Genomic DNA, 24,528 nt, shown 5'->3' with positions numbered 1-24,528 from the left:
TTAATCTTATGTGGTAAGTGTTATTTTCCTTTAGACCAATTATTTTTAAATCTACTCATGTTATCCCAAACAATCGTTAATAAATAATATTCTGTAAAGCGCGTACCGAAATTCCCGCGTCGTTATAATAACAAAATTATTGAAATAAATCCGAGATATTTCATTAGACCGTTTCACCTGAGCTACTGCATTAATATAGAACGGCATTTATTGCGAGGGGGATGATGGCTCTGAGGCCACAATCTTGGTATGAGCGACGCGACAAGCGGTGATTATAGCGGGTTTATAGTAAAGCAATTAGAGTTTGATAATCCAAATTTGCTGTAATGAATATGGCTGTTTTTGTTATTTCAAAGTTGATTGGCTCATAATTTTAGAGTTTACTTACTAAATATTCTTTACAAATAATATTGCATTAACCATATAAATAAACGACAATAGGTAAGTGTATTGGATGTAGAATGTGTAGGGAGATTAATTCAAACTGTTTGACGAATTCCAATCTTTATATTTTACGTTCTTCCAAAAAATATACTACACTAAGGATACGCCGCAATTTAAACTACTGCGTCCGCGTACCAGCTACAACTGCATATTTAACATAATAAATTAGAGAGAGATTTAAGACAGATGTTTCACAAATCCGCTCCGCTAATCGCTCGTATCATAACCTCTACCTTAAGGGGGCAAATCCCGAGATACATTCCTGTATTCATACCTCAATAATCTTTTGCGTGCGCGTCGGGCTCGGCGGCCATGGTCTCAAATCGTTCCACTCAGTGAGATAAACATTGGATTGTATGATGAAAACGCAATAATGTATAAAACGGATGATAAAGAAAATGTGTGATATTACTCTGTGGTTTTATGAGGTCTCTGGGGTTGTGTTGCTCTGTAATTTATCATTGGAATAAAATTTTTTATTACAATGATATTTAGATTAATCTGTAGAGATTTTGATTGTTTGAAGTTGTAATTGATAAACTCAAAACCTACCCTTCCAATCAGATTATTATATTTTCTTTAGAAATAAGTGTAAACAGTATTTGACTTTATTATTCATTTGTTATCCGAAATTTTCTCAAATCTATCCATTAAATATACGTTTTCAATTGTATTTGGCACGGTATTCAGTTTCGTAATCGTAGGATTCTCTCGATGTAAATCCAACTTGCGATCTATGATGAAAACATAAAATCATTGTTGATTTAGTGAAGACAAGCTCCACGGTTTGATAATGCCACGGAGGAATAGCACGAACGCGAGAATTGAATTGTATTTTCAAGGAAATAAAATTAACTATAAAATAATACTGGTATATATCTACTGGCGAATATACTGGCCAAGTATTTAAAAGTATTATTAAGGGTTCACTTTGTTATATGTACAAATATGTATATAATAAACCTGGTTCGCCAAATATGTTGCTAAGAATTAAACTCGAGAACGGCGCGACCAATTCGGCAAAATTTTTTAAACGTTTTTGTTAAGGATCAGGAATGTTCTTATGGAGAGAAAAAAACATAAAAGGGGCGTGCTTAGGCGACGTATATGTTCTAATTTCTAATATTTACATTACGTGTTTTGCTAGATACTTTATAAAAGTAAAACAACAGGACGTAACGTGGGTGTAACTATATTAAGAAGTAGCTTTCCGCCCACAGCTTCGCTCGCGTAGTCAAAGGAAAGACCCATGGGAATGAGATGTTATTCCGCAGTAAAAAGTCTCAATAATTAAAAATATTAGTATAAATTATAATGTAACTCGCTCAGACTTCACCCTAAATTATTAATGCTAATTATAATTAATTAATAACTGTATTTGTCGAATCAAGTCTCGCTTTAATATTAACATAGGTCTTCAGTTAGACTAACATTAGTGCTAATTACATATAATCAATTAGTACAGAGAGATAAAGCCACTGGATTATCATCCACATCACATGATATTAATTGTTATAGATTACTAGCGGTCCGCCCCGGCTTCGCCCGTGGTACATAATATTTACGTTTTCTCTACATAAGAACCATCCTCGTACTTCAAGGAATATAATAAAAAAAGAATTATCGAAATCGGTTCAGCCGTTCTCGAGTTATGCGCTTACCAACACATTTTGCGATTCATTTTTATATTATAGATATAGAAGACTAATATTATAAAGCCGAAGAGTTTGTTTGTTTGTTTGTTTGAACGCGCTAATCTCAGGAACTACCGGTCCGATTTGAAAAATTCTTTCGTGTTAGATAGCCCATTTATCGAGGAAGGCTATATATCGTCACGCTAAGAGCAACAGGAGCGGAGCAATGCGGGTGAAACCGCGGAGCACAGCTAGTTATAGATAAAATACCGTTATGAAAATAAATTCAAATATTGAATTATTTCATAATACTTATAAAACTGTAATCCTATGCCTAGCAGTTTAATATTTAGGACGAAATTCAAAAGAAACTTTCATATTTCACTAAGCCCTTGTAATCCAATTCATTGTTCATTTTACTTTGTACTTTTTCTCGAATTTCATTTATCTTCAGAAATTCCTGTTCCTAACTACAGATTAAATAATTACGACGTTAATTAATAAGTTAAAGGTTTACCTTTTATCATGCAAATGTATTCAATTTGGAATTTTATTATAAGTCTGATAAGTCTTAAACTTCGGAAAATAATACGTCAAACTAATATTTTATAATCAGAAGACTTTTGGAATGAATAAGGAAAAGCTTATCTAAAAATGAATCGCAAAATGTTTTGGTAAGCGCATAACTCGAGAACGGCTGAACCGATTTCGGTAATTCTTTTTTATAATATACCTTGAAATAGATGGTTAACAGGAGAGAAAACGTAACTATGTACAACGGGCGAAGCCGCAGCAGATCGCTAGTTTCAAATATAACTCTTATAAACACACAGCAACTACAAAAATAAAGTTCATCACAAACCATACAATCACCAAGCCAGGTTAAAGATAAAATATCACACTTCCTACTTTATCGCGTTTCCAACAAAAAACAATCTTTTTTGGTCGCTAAAACAATACATTCGCTACAGAATCAGAATATTTCAGGCACGCGCAAAGCAAAGCCGGTATAATGTGTATAAGTTATTCATAACGAACATTTTCACCGGATTTTACGTGTTTATTTATGTACCGTCAACCGACTTAACGGTTTGTAAAAACATATGATTAAAAGTCCATTTTCATATAATTTTCGGGTTAAAACAAAAAAAAAATAATGTGTCAAAATCAGTTGAGCGCTCTACATAGAGTCAGGCAGAATAATACATAATTTATGATAAATAAAAATAATTATTTTCAAGTTGATACATTCAAAAGTTCACGAAAAATGCAATCTTTCCTATTGATATAAAGCCCTTGAAGAATACTTGAAGACTTTGAATGGTTGAAATTTTTAATTATTTATTTCCTTTCCTGCATAAGAGAAACAAATACTATAATCTTAGCAACTGTATGTCTATACATATAGTCGCCAATATATATTTATTAATGTCTACCTACTAATATAATTAATAAATCCCATAACCGTCAGAGTAATACCAGTAATTCATTGTGGAATGCCACACTATAAGAGCGAGCGCGCACGAGCAACTTTGTCTCCGCAACTATTTTGTCTCCGCAACTATTTTGTCTCTTCACCCATGGGCTAGTATGAAAGTGCGCGCACGTAGCGACGCAACTCCCCATACAAATTGATGGGAGAGACAAAATAGTTGCGGAGACAAAGTTGCTCGTGCGCGCTCGCTCTAATAATTAACACAGCCTTCAAAATCATTTACCTTGAAAGTACAAAATATTTATATTTTATTTCTTTACTTATTTATGTCTACTTTCATTAAAGAATAAAACAATCCTATAACTGTATCAACAATATAATAATTATAACACTTAACACAGTCACAAATCAATCTTTTACCTAGAGTGACCACACTTCATACAAGACGGGCTCATAAATAATATTGTAATGAACCCACTCGGTCATTCTCATACGCGATAAATCAAATAGGAGAAACGAGGGTAGACTGTCAAATCAATCCAGTCAGTGTGAAGGGTGTTTGAAATAATCACCCCTTTCGACGCGTAAATTCATATTGTTTTTTACGTTCGTCGATCGATATATGTTGAGGACTTATGATTAAAAGTGTAAGAGGAATCGAAAAAGTTGGAGTCGTAGTTTTATAAAAATTGATGTTTAATTTAAGGGTCTTTAGTATTAATTTTGACTATGAGCCATGAGGTATTTTTGGTGTTAGGTAATGAAATTTAGGCGCTCTATTTATTTCTTTTGTAAAAATATTTTTTTATACCTACTTAGATTATAGAAAAAAAAAGAGGTAGAGTTTGTTACATAAGCAACGTATTCTCTCACTTCTAAAGTAGTTATAAGCATAAAGTTTATTTTAAAATTCAATTGGTTAAGACTTAAGACTTACCGTAATAAAATATTAACATAACAAATGTAAAACAATAATAATACTTGTTTACTACAAAAACTGTTTACTTTACTTACTCTATTATAGCTACGTAAAAACTAAAAATAACGCTTCTAAAATAAAGTCATTACTGCGTCGAGAACGGCTACGTAGTGCTACGATCGATAGGTGCTACGCTGTGCAGGCCTACGTTGCTACGTGCAACAGTTTGATACACTTATAGGCGTAGCGGAAATCACTATATCAAGTTATAGTATGACGAATATTTATTTGCAAGTAAAATTCTATTAGAATATCGAATGAGAATATTATCATAAGCGATGTGAAAAATTCAAAGTACATGAATTGATAATAACTTTTAACGTTCGTTAAAAGTGGTTAGTGGTTATTTCAAATCAAATTTTCAAATCTATAAATTTAGTCATTGTTGTGGTGCGGAAACGGAAAATGTATGACCGTGTATATCGCGGCGTAGGCGCAGTACGATCTTGCTCGTACGCAGGTCACGCAATATATTGTGCACGGCCGATACACAACGTATGTCAATCTCCGCTGAGTGAACGCCTTCGAACGCTGGTTCACGCTCACTCCCGACGCTTCTGCTAGCGTCCGTGGAAACGTACTATGCCGTCACAGCCCGTTTAGACGCGAGGTATTTATTTCGCGAGCAAAGCACGCGGGCTTCGCAATAACGTATATTACGAAACGTGGCGAAATAAAACTGCAGCAATTCTTCTTCAAGTAGCTTTCGAGGGCTGGTGATAGTCGCGTAAGTTACGTGTGCTCCGTACCGTTGACTCCCGAGAACTGACTTGCCTACGCCCGGCGTGGGGATTTTATACACGTTTAACACGGAGAGCCCGTACGTTATGCTCAAACCGTGCGTATCGTGCAAACCCGTTTTGCTTTCAACCAGCCCTTTACTTGCTGGTAACTTTATTAATTCAAATTTACACAATACAATAATCTTAATTTCCAAATACAATAAGCTTTCAATTTCGTACCCATAGTACACAATATCATATAATATTTAAACATGTTATAAATCACATATAGTTGTACAACTCTACAATTTCAAGATAATATAAATCTACACAAAACAACTAAAATACAATATTTACAATTATTAAACAATATCATTAGTAAGTTACACAAATCATCACCAAATAGGTGAGCGGTTTCCAATGTAACATATTACACTCATAAGTGCAGCATAATGTTTATAAAAATTATTGTTAAACTAATACAATGAGCGCTTAATTAAATAACATTTCTAATTATGATCTACACTAACAAATTTTTACATAAACATATTTACAATGACGCTATGTCGATCGCTAACATCCTCCCTCTCGTGCATAGCACTAATCTCTGTGATTAGCGATCGAGCCTGTTTCATAAACGCTTTCTTTAGCGTGTATCCCATCAGTACCAAATTTTCTATATCTCCAATTCATGTATCGTGTGGGGGACCAGTTAACTTGACGATTCATTTCACCTTTGTGAATATTCGGCCTTTGTATGATGTTATGTCGTGAGGACACCTTGTCTCTAAATGTCTTTGTAAGAGACATGTTAGAAACATTGTTGTAACTTTTATATCGGCCCTTTCTCGTCACGTGTTCATGTTTATCAATAAATTTCAACGTGCAAGTTTTATTATGCGTTGTAAGTGCATAATTTTTCACTTGTAGGTCACGTGGGCTTTTTGTGCTTTTCATAAAATTGTCTGCACTTGCATAAAAACATGTATTTACAACGTTAACTGACCTTGTCGTGTTTGTAGTATCAACTCCATGAAGCACCCATCCAAGCGCTGTACGTGAAGCGACTGGTTGGCCTGGTTTTCCTTTTCTCGTTTGCTTGGATGCTAATAATTGCCAATTATCTTGACCGATAAGCATCATAGGTGCTTGGGTCTCATAGTAAATTTGATCAACGAGATTACGTAAATGCCGACACTGTTCAATTCGTTTTTTATCCAAATATTGTGGAGTTAATTTCAAATTGTCTATAGTACACACTTGTTTCAGTTTTAGCACTTTCTTACTGTTTACACCTTTCACTGTTAAGTTTATCACTTGTGTGTCACTATTCACGATATTTCCTCCACCCACAGTTTGTATCACGAGTTTTGTTTTAGCACCACTAGCACCAATACGATTCGCTACAGCTGAGTCCAACAAAGTAACTGTAGAGCCTTCATCTAAGAGAGCAATAATTTTTTCAGAGCCCTTTGGCCCAAATATTTCAATTTCAAGCATTTTTAAATAAGCTCGTGACGTCTTAGGTGCACACACATTGTTCACTGCATTCGTCGTTACAGGCTCTTGATGCACACTATCGCTGTCTGGCTTTTGCACGGCATATTCAACATGCAAAAGCGAGTGATGCCACCGTTTACAATGTTTGCATGGCGATTTGCGACAGTTCTCTTTGCGATGCTTTCCTTTTAAGCAATTAAAACATACGCGATGCTTCTTAACAATATCCCAACGTTCTTGTACTGTTAATTTCATGAAATGTGGGCAATCACTAAGCACGTGGTCTTTATTGCAGTGAAAGCACATGTTGATACTCTCACTCGTACTATAATATGACGCATGTTCGTGTTTATCGTCATTAATATCATTGTAGTATACATTTTTACTATTCATTTTCCAATTATTTGATCTATCAAGACTCACGTGTGATCCACAACGATCTGCTTCCCTGTTTAGCCATTGCGAAACACGTGTAATATCCGAAACACCATGTTCCTCGTCGCCGATAAAATCATACCACCGATATAAAAACGATTGTGGTAGCTTGTCTAATATCGTTTTCACAATATGCGGCGCTTGCAGGTATTCGGGTCTCTTCAAACCTTTGATAGCCGCCACACTGTTATTTATTTGACTTGCGAACATACACACATCGCGAGGATCGTCTGTTATTTTTCTTAATGCTTGTAATTTATCTAACTCGGCAAGAACCAAGGCATCTGTTCTTCCGTAGCGGCGTCTTAGTGAGTCAATGACGTCATACGGCTTAGCGGCTGAATAAAGCAAGCTTTTTATTGCTTCACGTGCACGACCCTTTATTGCCCTTCGTAATCTTGCCATGTTTTGTACATCATTAAACAATGGGGCTGTATCGTCATAAACTGTTTTGAATGCTATCCATTCATCACTAATGCCGTCAAAGTGCGGCAACTCGTTTATGTAATTCAGTTGCGCCGCCGTGTTATTTTTTGTGCATATAATTTCCTTTAATGCATCCGCCAATGTTTGCACTTCGATAGTCGGGTTTTTGCATTCTTCCTTAACTGGCTTTTGTATAGACGGTTTATTACACTGTTCATTATCATCGGCGTAATTTGTTTCTTTGATCGATGCAGCGATCCAATTTTCTTCATGTTCCGATTTTAAATCAGTTTCATCACTATCGGACTCTAACAGCTCATTTTCACATTGCGCGAGTTCCATCTTAACGCGTGCTAATCGCGCTGCCGCTTGAGCTGCTTCCAATTCGCGTTGAAGCAATTCTTGTTTCGCTTCTAATATACGTTTTCGTGCACCAGCCTGTGCCGAGCGAACTGACATCGCTTTACGGCCCTCTGTAGCCGATATAAGAGTATCTTTTGATCCAAAATCCTTACTCTTCGACTCGTAGGTGCCCATTTCAGCCATCGTGTGAGTGGCGTGGGTCTCTGTGGCTGGCGGAGTTCTCGGTAACGTTGATACAACATTAACATCTGCTGTCGTAACGTCGTGACTCATCGGCGTTAGTTCTAGCCGGCTTTCATCATCTTGTCTTGACGTACGACGATCAATCGGAGTTTTCTTATGCGACCTCGTGATAGGCATTTTCAATTCTTCGTACGTTTGCTTCTTATAAAACGAAGGACCAGGCTCCAATGAACCCAAAATATTCTGGCAGAATTCGGCTCGAAGAACCAAAAATGTTGTGGTGCGGAAACGGAAAATGTATGACCGTGTATATCGCGGCGTAGGCGCAGTACGATCTTGCTCGTACGCAGGTCACGCAATATATTGTGCACGGCCGATACACAACGTATGTCAATCTCCGCTGAGTGAACGCCTTCGAACGCTGGTTCACGCTCACTCCCGACGCTTCTGCTAGCGTCCGTGGAAACGTACTATGCCGTCACAGCCCGTTTAGACGCGAGGTATTTATTTCGCGAGCAAAGCACGCGGGCTTCGCAATAACGTATATTACGAAACGTGGCGAAATAAAACTGCAGCAATTCTTCTTCAAGTAGCTTTCGAGGGCTGGTGATAGTCGCGTAAGTTACGTGTGCTCCGTACCGTTGACTCCCGAGAACTGACTTGCCTACGCCCGGCGTGGGGATTTTATACACGTTTAACACGGAGAGCCCGTACGTTATGCTCAAACCGTGCGTATCGTGCAAACCCGTTTTGCTTTCAACCAGCCCTTTACTTGCTGGTAACTTTATTAATTCAAATTTACACAATACAATAATCTTAATTTCCAAATACAATAAGCTTTCAATTTCGTACCCATAGTACACAATATCATATAATATTTAAACATGTTATAAATCACATATAGTTGTACAACTCTACAATTTCAAGATAATATAAATCTACACAAAACAACTAAAATACAATATTTACAATTATTAAACAATATCATTAGTAAGTTACACAAATCATCACCAAATAGGTGAGCGGTTTCCAATGTAACATATTACACTCATAAGTGCAGCATAATGTTTATAAAAATTATTGTTAAACTAATACAATGAGCGCTTAATTAAATAACATTTCTAATTATGATCTACACTAACAAATTTTTACATAAACATATTTACAATGACGCTATGTCGATCGCTAACAGTCATCAAGTTGTATTTGGTAGATTTGGTTAGATCAATCAATAGGTTAAGTATCAGTCATTAAAATAAAGTTAAAAATCCATACATAAACGTTTAATTTTGTTTTAATTTCCCTTCAAAATCATCACACATCACTTAGGAAAAGAAATTAAACTATAAAGGAGTCACATACACATCGCTCGCTTATACAACATGTGTTGAGCGAAGACCCTTAGGAATAAAAAGGTAGGGAATAGTGCCCCTAGTAATTACGGCACATGCCAACATAGCTATAGACCCCAGTGTTTTCAATTAAGGGTCTTGTGCACTTCAAATTGAAAAGTTTTATAATTTCTCTCACCTTCTTGACTCGTATAATGATGCAGACTTATTATATGAACTATTTATAAGTAGTTATATATAATGTAAGTATTTATATTATGTTATATACTGCCTTGATGAAAATTATAGAGACGGGGTTTAATAGTTGAAGGATCTATTAATTAGTATAAATTGTAATTTACGTTTATTTTTTTAAAACGTCGCATTAAAATAGTAGTCCAACATATTTGACAAAAATACTCAACATTTTAAATAATACATTTAATTCGATTGTAACTTGTTTAAAACACTCTTCATTTTTGAATAAAATAAATGAATTTATTTCTTCAAATATCTGATTTTAATTGCCTAATGTTAAGTTCTTATCTGCAATTTTTTAGCTGCAATTATGTCTTTATAGAAATCTTTCTAATAATTGCAGCTATTCCTTCTGTCAAAATATCCAAACAACTTCTATTAAAAACTTTTATAACATATGAGGAAATATTGACTTCTGCAGCGGCTGTTGTTGAAAGGTACCGGGATTAAACCTTTCAAGGATGCCATGTTGCGTTTCTAAATTGCTTTTACATTTCATTAAAATGTGCAGCTTAGTTTTATTATTTTTCTATCTTGTTTTCTTCAATCTGTGGAAGCGTTAAGTATATGTATAAACGTACTTATTCCGAGTATTGATAAGTACTTTAATATTATGAATGCGAAAGTGTTTTTTTGTCTTTCTATCACGTAGCTACAGAGCAATTTTATGGTATGACTAGCTGTTCCCCGCGGTTTTACCCACATTGCTCCGCTTCTGTTGGTCTAAGCGTGATGATATATAGCCTATAACCTTCGTCGGTAAATGGGCTATCTAACACCGAAATAATTTTTCAAATTGGGCCAGTAGTTCCTGAGATTAGCGCGTTCAAACAAACTCGTCAGCTTTATATCTTACTAGCGGTCCGCCCCGGCTTCGCCGGTGGTACATATTTACGTTTTCTCTACATAAAAACCATCCTCGTACTTCAAGGAATATAATAAAAAAAGAAATAATCGAAATCGGTTCAGCCGTTCTCGAGTTATGCGCTTACCAACACATTTTGCGATTCATTTTTATATATAAAGATATATAAAATTCTCGTGTCACAATGTTAGTCTGCATACTCCTCCGAAACGGGTGGACCGATTCTCATGAAATTTTCTGTGCATATCGGGTAAGTCTGAGAATCGGCCAACATCTATTTTTCATATGTACCACGGGCGAAGCCGGGGCGGACCGCTAGTATTAGTATAGATTATGGATAGAACACTCTTTACGTTGGTAAAACATCTCATTCAAACTCAAACATTTATTTATTCAATTAGACTTCTAGAAGCGCTTTTGAATCATCATAACATAGATTTACCATTTACCACCGATTAGAAAAGCAGTTTCTACGGAGAAAAACCGACAAGAAACTCCATTCCTATGGGGATTTCCTTTGACCACGAGCGGAAAGAAAGCTATAGAAATAGAGCTTGGATATAACAAGTAACTAACTATAACATTTTCTTTCTAAACAGCAGACATAATCTATATTGAAGATGGTTATAAATATGAATATTTATATTGGACGTATATTGGAACATTATTATAATATTGGACGTATATTAGAAGATACATGTATTGCTACCCTTATTTATTCCGAATGACAAGAAATGCGAATAAATATCGTGAAATAAATAACAGACTCAGATGTATTTGCTATGTCGGTTTCTGAACGTTGTTCCGTGAATTCGCAATACGATATATACAATAAATATATTTTTATGGGGTTATATTATATTATATACGGTAACGGTTACAAATTATATTGCTATATGATCTATGATCAGCATTAAATCGTTATATGGAAAATATGGAGGAACGTGATAATAATTTAACAAAATACATAAACTATTTATGTATATACAAAAGTATATATATAGGTATATATTTTGGATAGGTATATTATATAATATATTTATATTTATACTAAAGATATTTGAATTATATGTCTAAAGTATATAATCTTCTCAGTTTAAAAAAGAACATCAAAACAGCCAGCATCGTTCAAAATATTCGAATTTATTAACATAAAATATATTGTATTGATATTCAGAACGGTAAACTAATTAAAACAATAAACAAACACAAATTTTGTTTAAATCAAGCCCCCAGCTGAGTTCAAAGACACCTGCGTCCTGCACACACAAAATCGCGTGACTGTCTTAAGTAAAGACATCGTATATATTGATGTGTGAGGTCTTAAGTTTTAAGCTGAAAGCGATTTTTAATAAAAAAGAGCGTGTGTGCCGAGCACACATGTCAGAAGTGAAACTTCTTTGACAACATTCAAAGATATCTAAAATCTATCCTAAATCGTCGCCTTACAACGTGACGTGACGGTATTGGTATGAAGCGACCTTGAAATTTTACTCTCAACGCGCTTAAAGAAGTTTCACACGATATTTTTTTCAATTGCGAAAATCGTGTCCAAGAATACATTTCGTATGTAAAAATCCTATAGTTTAATTTTAAATTGTAAATAATAAGCTTTATAAGCTAAATGTTTGTGTTATGCAATAACAGCTGATCAGATCGGTATGAAATTTGGTACGAATAAAAGAATATAATATATTATTAGCACTTACAGGCTACTTTTATTTAATACCACGCGTATTAAGTCCTTCGTACTTTTCAAAACGTAAAGAATATAGAGCATTCAAAATTAAATCGTATTCCCAACGCCATAACGTACATTTTCCACCACACACCATCACTCGTGACGTTCGCTCGTTAAGTTCAGAAAGGGGCAGTTCTGCTCCTTTGCGAACAATTTGGCGAAAGAGTGATTCAAATTCATTGGTTCGGCGAATTAAGACATGATCCTAAGGTTCAATTGAGTACTGAAAATTGTTTGCGTTATTTGAAAGAAAGAAAGGGCGCGGGCACACGATGCGTTGCGGCGCCGCACCGCAAAGATTTCACCGTGTCAGTGGGCACACGAGTGGTGCGGCGCCGTAACGTTTTGATGTCGCAGCGGCGTCGTAGCAGCGTTGCACAGCGTGTCCTTCCTTGTGACGCAAAACAACTGAGCGGTGCCGCTCCGACGTCGCACCGCCCCTCCCCGCCTCGTCTTGGTGGTTACAAGTCCGGTGCGGCGCCGGAGCGCATCGTGTGACATGCCACAGATATTTCTATGTAAGACGACACAGCGACACCGCTCCGGCGCCGCACCGCCGCCGCAACGCATCGTGTGCCCCCGCTCAAAGAAAGATCATTTTTTTGACTCCACAATAATAACAAACACAATTGACACAGAATACAAAACTATTAATTATACTATTATTTATTATTATTATTTATTTATTACTTATTTCAATTTTATGTTGAAATTATTTAGTTGTAGCACTTTGCTAGCGAACTGTTTTATTTTTACTGCTTTCAGTTTTAATAAATAGTTAAAATGAGTATATTTTATAGTTAAACTAGCCGGGTCCGCCCCGGCTTCGCCCGTGGTACATATTTACGTTTTCTCTACATAAAAACCATCCTCGTACTTCAAGGAATATAATAAAAAAGAATTATCGAAATCGGTTCAGCCGTTCTCGAGTTATGCGCTTACCAACACATTTTGCGATTCATTTTTATATATAAGAAGAAGATGAGTTTTTTTTTAATTGAACTAGGTCACGCCCTACACACAAATTCCAGCTTCAACACACAAAATATGTATTAGTTTAAAGTTGAAACAATTAACCCTGGAGGTTAATGTTTTGGCAATACGTTTCCTTTGTAATAACGACACCGTTAAAACGAACAATTTATTATCATCCATACGTACAATCGCGAAGAGAATCTTACTCCGATTCGATAGAATAAGATTTCCCATGTCGGCTGGGCTGAATTCTTTGTACAGTCGAGTGCACATTTTATTTGATGACAGCACGGAATAATAGACCTTATTGTTGTATACTTTTCTATTTAATGGTGTGGAGACATCTGTTTTCGAATCTGTTTGTTATTGAACGTTTGGTAAAAAATTATACTAAGATATTTTGAAGTGAAACTTGTTTAGGTGCGTTGAGAGTAAAATGTCAAGGACGCGCCATGTCAATACCATCACGTCGTGCGTAAGGCAACGATTTTGGTATCTTTGAATCTTACCAAAGAAATTTCACTTCTGACACGTGTGCTCGGCACACACGCTCCTTTTTTGTTGGTTCAAGTAACGAAACATGTCTTTCTTCTATAAAGCGTGACAATTTCTGATAATGTTTGTTTTCTTCTGAATTATAGGAATTAGATGAAATTATGTCTGTGCCAAACATATTATAATATTTTAAATCTTAGTTTTTTCCCTACACCACGAAAGTTAACCGCGGACAGAAACTTGTAATTGCAGTGAAATATATATTTACAATTAATATTCAAAACATATTTGTAAAACAAATTTAATTGAAACTAACATAGGTATTTTTTTTATTTATAAAATTCACCATAGTTAAAAGCACAAACGTGCTTTAGCTTACCACAAGCGCTTAATCCCAAAATTAACAGTATCCTTTACATAAAAATATAAAGAATAATTAACTTTAACGAAATCCCCGGTGGTCCGGCATTAGGCAATTTGTAAGAGGATCCCAAAAATTAAACTGTCAAGTACTCAAATGTGCGTGTGCGCAAGATTGATGCGAAAAAATCGAGCAAAAGTTAACCAAATTACAAGTTACAAGAGCACGTAAATTACCTGTCATTGATTTGATTTGTTAATTTAATATGAACATTTTTGGTTCAACGGTTTTGGAGGAATTTCGGTACGCACTGAGATGCATATTTTGTCGTGTTGTTATGAATTCATGCTCCTTTCTGCATCCTTTCCTTCTTTTCTCATACTTCTATACTAATATTATAAAGAGGAAAGGTTTGCATGTATGTATGTATGTATGGTTTTCACGCATAAACTACTGGACCGATTTGGATGAAATTTGGCACAGATAATCTTTAGACCCTGAGAAAGAACATAGGCTACCTTTTATTGCGAAATATGTACCACGAGCGAAGCCGGGGCGGACAGCTAGTTTTATATAAAGAGGAATGATTCCATTTTACTAGTTATATTTTACGGTAGTAATAAGTGTTAATAATTTTAATTAATCAAGTTTTAATTAAATATTTCCATGTCCTCATATTGATTATTTTTGTACGTAAAAAGAATGAGAGGTATATTGAATAATTCCTATCAATAGTGAAGCTTATCAAGAGGAATGTAACATTCCACATAATCGTTGCATCCTGCATTTAAAACCTTCAAACTAAGACCATAAGATCAAAATTCTCCACATCCAAGCCAAATATAACTTTCGGAACTCTTTCAGAAACATATTGACTCTGGCCGAAAAGCTGACGCTTATGTGGTTAGGTTCATACAAAACGGAAGCTAATTATTCCTTCTCGATCTAATATACCCTTGGGTCACCATTATTCTAAGATAAGTGTTGTAAGATCATTGTATATCGTTTAATGTAACAGTAAGAAGTTGGGTATTTGATAATCCGCTTATTACATCCATACTAATATTATAAATGCGAAAGTAACTCTGTCTGTCTGTCTGTTACTCAATCACGCCTAAACTACTGAACCAATTTGCATGAAATTTGGTATGAAGATATTTTGATACCCGAGAAAGGACATATAGGCTACCTTTTATTGCGAAATATGTACCACGGGCGAAGCCGGGGCGGACCTCTAGTACCATATATATGTGGTATGTAATATGAATGGTGATATTGGTAGCATTACGAAAAGACTATGTCCCTATTATATAATGGTTGTTTAAAAGCTAACTACCAATAACATGAACTCTATTCGTATAATTATGACATTTTACGGATTCAAAAAATATTAATTAGCAATGAATGATGAATCATAAAAGAGGACAGGACTTTTCCAGCATTTTCAACATTCCACATTTGTCGATTTCAATCGAATGTAATAAAAATGTTTGATTAAAAATTCTAATTAAACTCAATGACCTATTATACTAGTAGACGCGGCATACGCCAACATCATTGCACTAAAAAACAGCGTAATTAATACATACCTACTTACTCACGCATTATCACCAATACAGTTGTTCTCTCTTTCACTCTCACGCACGAGACATAATACATGTCTCACTCATGTACTTCGTAATAACAACTGCCGATTAAAATATAAAAAGAACGTCCAGCCACGACGCTGAATGGTGCGTGACTAAGTGAAACTCGGGCACTTAGCTGAGTTTTTTCTTGCCAAAATAGAGAGCGGGTAACGTATCTAGCTTTTTTATATATCATAGATTAAACTACATTAAAGTCAACATACAAGATTGCTCCACTAAATAACCAGATAAAATGCTCTTACATATCTTAATTACAAGCTAATAATAGAGATATAGAATACGTGGGAACGGCTCCAGTCTACGTCGCGAAATAGGCAAATAGCATAGAAATACAACGGCAGGTGCAGATATTCAACTATCGGCAATAAAATCGAATGAACATACATTTATGTCGCTTGTGACCTTTATTTATGCGCCCGGCTCCTTTATTTAATATATTTTATTGGGATTATAAAATAAACAACACATGTGTTATTGGCGATAAAGAATTTAACGTGTTCAGACGTTGTAAGTGTCTAAAACGATGGGTTGTAAGAAAAATTATAATAACAACAAATTAATAAGCGATGCAAAATTTAAATGTATAGAATTTTCGGTAAGTTATGTTTTCAATGTGAAGTCTTATTCATTTCTTTGATTATTTAAAACTATGTTATGATAATGTTAACAATAAACCACTTTTATGATCTATTCCATTTGTGAATATTTTATATAGAAATAAATATATGATAGTATAGGAAAGATTTCATGGTTGGACATGAAACCTTCCTTTATGGAATAATCTCAAAGATGCATGAGCATAGAAAACTAATAATAAAATTGTATAAAATGAGTAATTACTTAACAGCTGCAGCAGCATAATATTTCAATAGTCAGGTAACATTATCTCGATAATAAATTTTCTATGCCTCCCTATTTGTTTTCAATAATGTGTCCCTATATTTACACCTATCAATCTTTATAAGCGCCATCTATCTTCCATCATAAAATATACATCAAGAAATTTATCACTCACTAGGTAAGCCCCGCGGTTTAACCCGCAGTGCTCCGCTCCTGTTGGCCTTAGCATGATGATATATTCCTTATCCTGTCCTTCCTCGATTAATGGGCTATCTAACAACGGAAGAATTTTTCAAATCGGACCATTAGTTCTTGAGATGCAAGTTAAAACAAACAAACAAACTCTTCAGCTTTATAATATTAGTATAATAGAGTTATCACTAATTTCTCAAAAACAATGTATCTTAAAACCGAACAAAAGATACAAAGGTATATTAAAACGAATCAATACAAACATCCAATTTCCAAGACTAATTCGAGCGAACATAAAACCGATAATTGTATCGCTACACAAAAGATTGTAAATCAAAACAAACGCACTCAGTTTACGAAGAAAAGGAGTTATGGGGCATTAAGAAAAAAATTAAAACCATACTTTGTTGGGACTGTTTGGACTTGGCAATATTAGTGAAGGGTTATTATGTAGCTTTAGTAAATGTATGAGGAATATACACTGAAATAATTAATCTTGATCGAAACGGTAACTATTTGTCAGTAATTATATACACATTCCATAAATTGACAATTAATTTACAAATAATGGACTATCATTAAATTAATTAAAACTTGTATCTCCTTTGTAACAAAGTTCATACAACTAAATTTATTAAAGGAGCGCGCATGTTACTAATTCATACACGGAACGGAAATTATGACGAAAAATTTTAATTAAATTCCAACTCTGTACACAAAACTAGACACGAGCCAACTGGAAACGAATATAAAAATTAAAATGAACACATTCCGCGGCGCAAAATTGTAAACTCGAATGGGGAAACATTAAAATCCGTTTTCGTAAATTAATCCGGAGCCTAAACAAACAGGGTTATGTGGACGCTTCGGCACCGATCCCCGAAAAGAGGTTAAGTAAAAAAAAAAGTAAAAATTGAATAAAAAATATTCTGTGAAACTCGACGGGTGGTTATCATCGACAAAGAGTAAAACACGATCGCTAACGAAGAGCGCCGAAAAAAGGGCAACAATGCTAAACTGTGACGATGACGGGAATGAAAATAAAGCAGGATGAAATGCCTCGGCCCGCACAAAGGAACTGCGAATGGTTCTCGGAAATTGGTATACGGTGAGCATGGGAAGGGGTATTGTGGGACATTGATACTCATAATGCAACAAATTGAATTGAAAACAGTTCAGATTTATGCTGTTCCAATAGCCTATAATGAGTATTGCACAATTTTTTTTTCACAAAATCACTGTTTCAACTAATTAAAGCTTCAAAATATTGGCACACACATTCAAAATACAACAATGTATACACAATATCAATACTCAGTATTCATTGTACACTAATATATCAGTCCACGGCGTTACACAGAAATATGTGTTCCCAGTACAATGCGCCATAACGCTTCCTTCATTAGATATGTAGTGTTGTGGCCAGAGACACGTGCTAGTAACCCTGTCGACCATGTCATATACATTTCCTGTAACACCGTTGCATCATGCATAATTTATAAATTAAATTATTTTACGTCTGTATCAAATTTTACAATTTCTAGTCTGTCTTGATGGCCATTGTCTACAGTTGTAGTTTGCCGAAATTATTATCAAAATTTTATACATGCTTTAGATTCGTAAGAGACGGCACCAAAATCAATCTTCCATTGGCTTCCTAAACGGATTCTCGATTAACACTAAAGATATAATCGATTTCTATGACGCAAGAAACCATACAACTCTAATTCGATTGCACCTTACCCAAATACGCCCACGGAACACTTGACATTCCTCTGACATAATAAAAAAGTAATTGTTGAAAACGAGAAACGATTAATTGCCCCGAAACAAATTAATTCGGAACGTGGGGCATGGAAAATGCCAATACAATCGCAAACGGTGATTTTATCGAACTCGTATTAACTTTAATCGATGTTATTGGAATCGATTTTGACGACTGATATAGAATGCATGATGGAATAACCAGTTTTGATCGTTTTTTAAATTTGAGAATTGTAACAAAAAATATGTCTTTCTTGTGTAGCAACTGCGTGGAGTATCGTTTCCGAAACGAGATTTGGAGAAGTATTTTGAGTCTGTGGAAGTAATTTCGTCGTTGGTAATTTCTTGTAAATGGTATAATGAGCTTTTAATTACACGTATCACGTACTAAACGAGCGGTGCGCGTTTAATTGAGCATTATTTCTTTCTTCAAAGGGACGCGCTTATTTCTTACAAATTACCCCGAAATAATGAACTGTATTCTATAAATAGTTATTTTCTTATAGTAGGGATATTTTATTTCTATTATGTTTGAAGCGATAAACAACAAAAAAAAATTCTTATGTATGATGATTCTTACTAGTTTTCTTTGTAATCATGTTGATTATTCTATAATATCAATTCATTTGTTCTATGAAATGATAATTTAATCTGTTTTAAATTGCCTTGATATTACACTTAGTTTATATAAACTATTTCAGTAAAATTTCAACTAAATTTAACATTATAAGCCACCGTCAAAGCGAAAGCATTTTAAACTAAAACTCAAATGTTCCCGCTTCACAAAAAGAGTCAGAAGAAAAGTCCATATTCGTATTTCGTTGTTATTCAAATTTGCGGTCGCGTTGTTTTGGCGGCAAAACGAAAAGTTCACAAAAATGTCGTTTGACCCTTGTCAACGGTGACGTCACTGGCGGCCGCGGATCAAGATTGATCGGTCCTTCGAATGGCAGAAAAAGTTTTACGATTTTATGTGAAGCCGCTTTGGTTTTCCGTATTTGGTGATATGAGTAAGCGAGTGAATACATAGAATATACAAAAATATTTTAATTGGAATATTTTTTACGATAAAAACTAGTTTTTAATAGAAAAATCAATCTAATGATTGCAATAAACCGCATGTGTCTAGTTCAAATATCAATAGACAAATATATTCGTTGAAATGCAATAAAATTTAATAACTCCTCACACATCCGGGTAAAATAAACAGCATTCAACAATGTATGAATAAAAATATTCCTCAAGACCAGTTTTACAGGTCTAGTGACTCTTTCGAATCTATCAATGACAATATTAATAAATAAAGATCCAGTTATGGAAAAAATAACAAAAATACTCGTTTACAGAACGGGAGCAGTTTTAAAGGACATCTTGACCGATCATTAATAACTGTATTTAAGAGGTTTTATGCGCTTGTCTCAGTTAAAATGGTATAGACAATTATAGTTAAGGGAACTTGATTCTGGATGGAATTTGCTATTCTTTTATTTTCTTATCTTAGAGTGTAGAAGATAATTCAGGTAATATTCTAATTGGTGGTAAGTGTAAATCCACTGTAAATTTAATACAAATGTGTAAAAACTTGTGACGTTTTTTTTTACAAATATAAATTAAAGCTTCAAGTAAATAAGGTGCTACACAACACTGAACTCATAAATTATAAGCAGAGTGACGTGACCTGACATAATATTACGTCCTGCCTTCGCGCGTCAGGAATAAAGTATGAGCAAACTCGAAAACATAGCTAAATTAACAAAATAATTATATAGAGATAGATAAACTTATGGCGTATCAAATGGAGTATATACTTTTTACTTCCAGTTGACAATATCAACGCATTTGCAAATTGCCGACTCAATCGTGTCGGCTGACGTGGGTGACATACCGACGATACAAATGTATTGCGTTTTTTTGTATTGCTGTTTTTTATTTGTTTATACTGGATACAGATTAATAGGGAGTAGGGGACTGTTGTTAATAAAATTATAAGACTGTTGTTATTGCTTCTATGCTATATGTAGTAAGTTTAGGTTGCTTACTTTTTAATGGTTTGTGCATTGTATTCAAAAACGAAAAAAAGTATTGATATGAGTAGGTGCTTAATATGCTGTTTTCAGCGTTTTATGATTTTGTTTATTGCTTAGAAATAATGCATGATTTATGGAGTTAGATCATCGGTTTATACTTCAACATATCAAAATTTAACAGAGATTGATAAGCACATCGTAAGCATGTGCTACTAAAATTTAATACAGAATGATTTACATTTTTGTATATTATTCTTTTAAATCCATAAAATATTAAATTCTATTAAAGATCTGCAAACATCACATACCCGCGTCGAAATAACTTTTTTGCGATTAAAAAAGAGGAAAGTCCATAAATCCCCAATAAATAATTGATTTACAATCCACAAACAGCGCCCTCTATTTGTCACGGAGTACTTACATTTCAATATGAAAGCGGAACGGAAATTGGTTTCAAAGTACTGAACACGACCAGTGATTTGTAGGCACAAGTTACAAGCGATTTTCGACTTTACAACCTTGTTAATAGGGGATATCGAAAAATCGATTGGACATTTTATCTTAGCGTCAAAGGGCACTGTAAAATACTGGAGAAATGATTGGACGGAGTAAATTGTTTTTTTCGTTCTAATTTTGTTTCTCTGTTTTTAAACGTTGAAGTCTGGATTTATAAATTGTAAATATTCGGAAAGTTTCGGTAAGGTAAGTATAGATGTTGAATATAACAAATACTAACAAATAGATTTTCTGCTGTAGGTAAATATAGTTTCTTTCTTTTTACAATTTTAATTATGATTGGTAAAAGATTAGAATGGTATGTGGAAAGAAATAGTATTTTGTCTGTTCATACAACAGGGTTTAGAAAATCGCGTTCTTGTCTAGATTCAGTAGCTTGCCTTGTCTCGTCAATTCAGATTGGTCTTACTAAAAATATACCGACGTTAGCTTGTTTCATTGATGTAGAAGGGGCGTATAACAATGTTCTTACAGAAGCCGTAATTAAAAAATTAGACCTTTTAAATGTGGGTTATAAAATGTGCAATTATTTTTGGGAGTTTTTAAGTGAGAGACATCTACTAATTAATAATTCTAATTACTGTAATGATAATAGTAATAGTAGCTGTAGTAGTAGTAATCTTTTGGTTAGGTGGGCGTCTAACGGTTTGTGCCAAGGCGATCCAATATCTCCTCTTCTTTTTAATTTGGTTACTGCTGAGATTAGTAAAACCATTAGTGTAGGAATAGGTCAGTACGCTGATGATTTTGTGATATATTCGAGTAATCCCGTTATTAATAATAGCGTTCAGGACATTCAAAATGCATTAAATATTTTAGTATCCTTACTTCATGATATAGGTTTACAGGTATCGGTAGATAAAACAAATTTTTGCCTATTTAGCAGGGGACGAAGACAACATAATATTACTCTTAAAATCAATAATTTAGATTTAAAATATAATGAAAATATTAGATATTTGGGTGTTTGGCTGGATCGCTCTTTACGTTGGGGTAGGCACATAAATGAAATCTGCGGCAAAACTCAAAAATTCATCAATATATTGAAAGTCTTAGCTGGTAGCGGTTGGGGAGCTCATCCTAAGCACTTAAGAAGGCTATATATAAGTATCATTAGGAGTAGAATTGATTTCGGTAGCTTTTTATACGACAACAGTGCACAATGTCATGTTTCTAAACTTGATAAAATACAAAATCAAGCTTTAAGAATTATTGGTGGCTTTATTAAATCCACGCCAGTGCACGTAATGGAGAGTGAAATATGTATTCCTCCGCTAGCTATACGTCGGAAATATTTGGCTTACAAATATTGTCTTAAAGCTAAATCTTTTTGTAATAATCCCGCTACTAGTCTTTTGGACAAGCTCGGTGCTCTTTGTACAAATAATTATTGGTCTAGAAAAAAGCAGCCACTGTTGGCGTTAACTTACATAGAAATTAAAGATGAGAGGCTTTTTACCTCTAACACTTTAGAATTGTTTCGGTTTAAAAATTGGGTCCCTGGAGCAAATATTAAAGAATATATATGTGATTACTTGGATTGTATACGGGATTCAAAAAAAAATTATAATTCATTGGTTTTAAAAAATGAAGTTGTTCGTGAAATTAATATTAAGTATAGTCATTGTTTTAAAATATTTACGGATGGATCAAAGGGCACCGGGCTGCCCTCCGGTTGTGCTTATATCGATGTTACTTCTAAAGTAGAAGATTGTTATAAAAATTCGTCGCCTGTTTGTATCATGACTTTGGAGTTGTTTGCTATATCAGCAGCTTTATCCCATATTCTAGATAATTATAAGGCACAGGATAGTGTAGTTATACTTAGTGATAGTAAAAGCGCTATACAACATTTATTGCACTGTTTAAATGGGACTTTTAGAGGCTATCCTATGGCATACGATATTATAAGTAAATTAATTAAGGCAATTGAAAATAATATAAATGTAAAACTGCAGTGGATACCTTCCCATATTGGCTTAGCAGGGAATGAGGAGGCTGATCGTTTGGCAAAGGCAGCAATCAGTGACGGTTCGGAAATTTATATTCTTCCGAATCACTATGAACTTTTACCTAAATTTAAATTTTTATGTTTGGAGCAGTGGCGCGAGTATTTTGATGTCCGTTCAAAAACAAAGGGTATTTGGTACAAAATTATGCAAAGTCAGCCTCATCGTTCTCCTTGGTTTGTTGGAAATATACCGCGCAATATTGTTGTGTTGGCACATAGATTGCGTTCCGGGCACATGCCATTAAGAGCTTTTGCACATATGATGGGTAAAATAGAGTCTCCTTTGTGTATAATTTGTGGAAAGACCGAGGACGTGCATCATGTGCTTGTGGAGTGTGTCCGGAATGAGACGAAACGTGTGGAATTATTTCAAAAGCTAGATGCTTCGCGGGCCAATATGGGAATTTTTTATAGCTCGTTATCCAACCCTTGCTCGGAGGAGGCAGGGTTGGTGTATGGCATGGTGGGAGATTTTCTTTCAACGTATAGCGCTGGCTCCTAGGCGTTCTCATTGTTATTTAGATATATATTATGTTTATTAATTTGTGTTTAGTTTGTAAGTTGATTGTTACAATGGGGCTGCCATGAACATTCGTTCAAAAGCCTTGAATAAATGATTTAAAAAAAAAAAAAAAAACAATTTTAATAGATAATTCCTTGTATCTAAAAAATATAATTTATCTAGATAATAAATGGAAACAGTAAGAGGAATTTGCATTTTTTCTATATAATTCCAAGTGTAATTAAATATCAATATGCAATCATAATATTACAAATATATTTATGAGTTCTGTATAAGTCTGAATTACAAAAGTAATAAAGAAGTTGCAATGAAATTAAAATTGCAACAGTCTGCGTGCGGTTTATTGACTTATTGAATTTTAAAATGGAGCATTATTGAGTCGCAATTAATATTGTTGTTTCTTAGTTTATGTTTTTTGTTTTAGTTATAAATTATTGTAACTGGATAGTCAAATACACAATTGGGATACAAGAATATACTACTATGAATTAAATTGAGGAATTAATTTGCGTCTATAATGTAGATAGTTTCATTTATTCGTTTAGCCGTGGATATTTGATTTTTGTTACTGCAACATAAATTATTTCTATGAGCCTACTTAAAAAGAAAAGATCATTGATTTCGTAATTGAGTGTTTATATTGTAATCGATAATCTTAAAAAAAACAATCTACTTAATCATTCCACTAGGACATTTTCACAATTCTATATATAATATATTATCTACTAGCTTTCCGCCCGCGGCTTCGCCCGCGTTTTCAAAGAAAAACCTGCTCCCGTAGGATTTCCGGGATAAAACCTATCCTATGTCCTTTCTCGGGTATCAAAATATCTCTATACCAAATTTCATGCAAATTGGT

The 24,528-nt window shown here is 34.4% G+C and overlaps 1 protein-coding gene across 4 annotated transcripts in view; it reads right to left on the bottom strand.

The window, feature by feature from the left end:
* LOC149910686 (pseudouridylate synthase RPUSD2-like) overlaps positions 1-24,528 on the bottom strand; it is a 335,797-nt gene that overhangs the window by 26,731 nt on the left and 284,538 nt on the right. The window lies entirely within an intron of this gene.

The sequence above is a fragment of the Colias eurytheme genome, chromosome 2 (assembly GCF_061535395.1).
Source record: "Colias eurytheme isolate Ceu_HAF_F1 chromosome 2, ilColEury1 Martin Lab GWU primary, whole genome shotgun sequence".
Lineage (NCBI taxonomy): Eukaryota > Metazoa > Arthropoda > Insecta > Lepidoptera > Pieridae > Colias > Colias eurytheme.
This window is presented reverse-complemented; position numbering and strand designations above follow the sequence as displayed.